Genomic DNA, 3,769 nt, shown 5'->3' with positions numbered 1-3,769 from the left:
TAAAAAATGAAGATCACAGATTTAAAAAGAAATTTAAAACGGAAGGCTGCGGATAAAATAGAAAATAGCGCCCCCTTCACTGGGCCAGGACCCCTCGACCTCGTTAGCTGCCCTGACTAATGCCTAAAGAAAATACGACGTAAAAATCTAAGCATTTTGAAACCACTTTTATTCAAAGCACTAATATTGAAAGACCAACATTTTTGTAATAAACACTTTGATCAGACATGACCTACTTAAGACTTTTTAATTGCGAAGAGAACAGGCAATAGCAACACGGACCAACGACATGAACCATATGCAGCGAACGCATATGCAACATGGACAGATGCAACATGGACATATGCAACATAGACATATGCAGCAAACACATATGCAGCGAACGCATATGCAACATAGACATATGCAACATCTACATATGCAGCGAACACATATGCAGCGAACGCATATGCAACATAGACATATGCAACATCTACATATGTATCATCTACATGCAACATAGACCAACGACATCTACCAAAGACACATAGCAACAACATAGACCAACGACATCTACACACATGGCTTCTACTTATTTTTGACACAAATGGAACCCCATACCAATACAGCACATTAAGCTTGTTAACAAGTAGCCTGTAGGCTACTGATGTTGTTGTCTATGTTCAGCTACGTAGACTAATTTTGCCCCCCCAAACTAAGTCGATGCCCCCCCCTGTTAAACTCGTCTGGAGCCGGGGCTGGTCTGTAGTTCTCTAGATAAGAGCCCTGAACAAGCAGCCGTGTATTTTGCCACCTGGGCAATGCGGAGCGGTGAAGAGACGCTGAGTAAACCACATATGATGGGGAAACAGTAATATCAGCATTATGAGTAGTTTCTTCTTCTTCTTCTGTGGATTGTAGGAAGCAGCTATGTTTTGCCTCATACTATGCATGAGCTGGGGATTCTCTGGAAGAAAAGATCTGTTTTCTCTGTTTACACAACAACAGAAAACGGTACGTTTCAGAAACATCGCACTCTGGAACCCGTTTTCAATCTGTGCCATTGTTAGAGAAAACATTCGGTGTGAGAGTCACTACCAGGTGGAGCAGAAGCGGCGCTCAGTCTGTGAAATATTACTACCTGTAGCGTAGCAGCGGTTCAACAGCGAGAGCAGCATGGGCGTAGGTTTGGGTAGGGACGGTAGGGACATGTCCCGACCAATATTCATGGGATATGAAAAAGTCCCGACCAATTTTTGCCATATTGGCTCAAAGAACGTGGATCTACGATCTTTGATTAGCAGCAACAGGCGGTGCGGAACGGAAGCTTCTTAGTTTGACATTTATTATGAGCCTCCGAGACCCTGTCGGGGGGGTGGGGGGAGGGGGAGTCAGTTGAATCGTCGGACGTTCTTTGATTAGCTGCAAAAGGCGGCGGCTAGCTGGGCACACGCATCTCCTTCTGAGTCTCCGAGACCATGTCGCCACCAAAAAAGAAAAGGACAGACATTAGAAGTTATTTCGCTATGTCGGCTGTAAGTACAGTGAGTGGACCCATAAGTTAGATCTATCACGCAACGCATTTGTTGTAAAGTCCGGTGTTTAGTAAGGTCAGCAGCACTGAATGTGAGGTAGAATAGGTCTGTTAATTATGTAATATTTTTTCACATAGGATGCTCAGACAGCAAACATTGCAATAATACAGAGAATTTTATTCATGTTTATTTATTATTGATTTCTTCTTATCTGCAACTGTGTTTGCTGTATCCAGAGGATATTTCTTTTGATCTTACTTGTAACGTTTGCTGAATTTTGTAAAGGAAAAAGTAAAGTGTTCTTGAACTGATCTGCTGAGTATGACTGTATCTGGTTGTATACACAAGATGTATGATATGGTTATGGTTGGGGGGAGGGGTTATTAAGCCAATGTGGTTTCCCCCCCCTTCTCAAAAATGTTCGGTGCTCTTGGGCATTTCACTGTGCTGCCGGGGGGGGGAGGGGGTGTCAAGGTCCCCACCAAAACTTAGACCGAACCTACGCCCTTGCCGATCACAGATACCGATCACATAATTATTATTTATTTATTTTTTATCATAAACCCTACCGGTTACATTATGTGGAAAAAGGAACCATGAATTCACCTTAATTTAGACAAAAACTTGTTTTTAATAACTTTTTCCAAGAAGAAAACTAAACAAAACAGGCATTGTGCAAATTGTACTGCTATTGATAATACTATCTTTAACAGACTGAAAACATATGAAGGCTCTGAAGAGGCTAAATAATACAAAGAGCCAAAATAAAACCTCTCAACATTGCCAAGAAGTTCAAGTATAAAACTTAACATTCAAAGGCAAATACAGGATCCATTACAATAAACAATCCAGAGTTACTGAATGAAAACTTCCTGTTAGCATGGCGGCTAGCTGATTACTGCTAGCTCTGATTGGCTGTTTCTGACTGAGCGGAGTAATTATGCAGGACAGGGAGGAGATCGATTATTTTTTCAGAGATTATCTGTCTCATGTTAGGACAGCGGAAGTTTTAATACGTATGTAAAATTTATTTTTTTTTTAAGTTAGATGCTGCAGCTTTAAGCAGAGATTCAGTGAGAGTCACTACCAGGTGGAGCAGAAGCGAAGCTCCGTCTGTCAAATATTACTCTGTAGCGTAGCAGCGGTTCAACAGCGAGAGCAGAACCAGCGTCTTACATCGCAGCTCGAAGACTTAAATTATTTTGCGGGTTATTTGTTCAGCTTTCTGACCGTCATGCTAATCCGGGTGAGTGTTTGTAGCTGTGCGCTGCTTTATCTGCTGTCTGATGCTCCGTATGTCTTTTTTACTGCAGTGAGCCTCGATGTAGCCAAACTCCGTCAAGTATGGCATTGTTTTTATGCCATATTAGATTTGTTGTGTTGATGCATTTTGACGTGCTTCAATTTTCCGCCGCAACACGCAAACTTCCCCATTCACTCAGTGCGTTATAGTTGCACATCGCTTAAGATTTGTTGTTGCGCGTTTGCGCAGAGTGAAGGAAAGAGGAGACCAGCTGCACAGGGAGACTGCGAAATGAGAAACAGGTGATCAGTATTGGTAAAAGAGACAATGATCGCCGATCACCGATCATGCACTTTTTCACGAAAATCGGCCCGATTATGATTGGTGACCGATCGATCGGCACACCTCTACTACAAACGCAACAAAACTCTTCCGTTTTCACCCAAAATCGTTGTCGTGTAAACAGGGCCTGAACTGGCATTTAGAACTACTGGCTGTTTTGGGCATTATATAGCTGGATTAACCAAACCACTGTTACACATTGGATTAGTGTGGCCATTTAAAATGAAGCTTACTGAAAAATTCAAAACAAAAGCCTTGATATTTTTCACATCAGGTAATTGCTCTTTTGGGCTTTATGTCACTGGTTTAAACAAACCACTGTTAAACATTGAATTCGTGTGGTCATTAAAACGATGCTTACTGAAAGTTTTAAAATAAAAGCCTGCATATTCCTCTCACGTCAGTTCACCGCCATAGGCGGTGCAATAATATTAAGCTTTTTTTTATGTTTTTTTTTTCAGGATAGTGTTTCAGGATAATGTTTGTGCTAATTGGCATTAGCACAAACATTAGCATTTCACTGCCCTTGACTAGTGCATTAGCTTTAGACTTTTACCTAAAATAACCTATTAGTTAATTTTCTCACTTATTTGCCATGTTTAGTATACTGAATGGAGTAACTCAATGACAGACAACAAACATCCGAGTGATGCCCCACATGCTACTGATC

At 41.4% G+C, this 3,769-nt stretch overlaps 1 protein-coding gene and 1 long non-coding RNA gene across 2 annotated transcripts in view; one reads left to right on the top strand and one right to left on the bottom strand.

Annotated features, from left to right (window-relative positions):
• The window catches only part of LOC106939419 (dolichyl-diphosphooligosaccharide--protein glycosyltransferase subunit STT3B-like), a 68,332-nt gene that overhangs the window by 25,833 nt on the left and 38,730 nt on the right, over positions 1–3,769 (top strand). The window lies entirely within an intron of this gene.
• Positions 677–3,769, bottom strand: part of LOC106939420 (uncharacterized) — a 7,360-nt gene continuing 4,267 nt past the window's right edge. Inside the window, exons 2-3 of the long non-coding RNA XR_001422838.1 lie at positions 1,997–2,001; positions 677–793 (exon numbers count right to left, since the gene is read on the bottom strand). This is a non-coding gene — a long non-coding RNA (uncharacterized LOC106939420). The remainder of the gene's footprint in view (positions 794–1,996; positions 2,002–3,769) is intronic.

The sequence above is a fragment of the Poecilia latipinna genome, unplaced genomic scaffold (genome assembly GCF_001443285.1).
Source record: "Poecilia latipinna isolate Pla-1442-1.1 unplaced genomic scaffold, P_latipinna-1.0 Scaffold2867, whole genome shotgun sequence".
Taxonomy (NCBI): Eukaryota; Metazoa; Chordata; class Actinopteri; order Cyprinodontiformes; family Poeciliidae; genus Poecilia; species Poecilia latipinna.
Note: the sequence above shows the minus strand (reverse complement) of the source record. Positions and strands in the feature narration are given on the sequence as shown.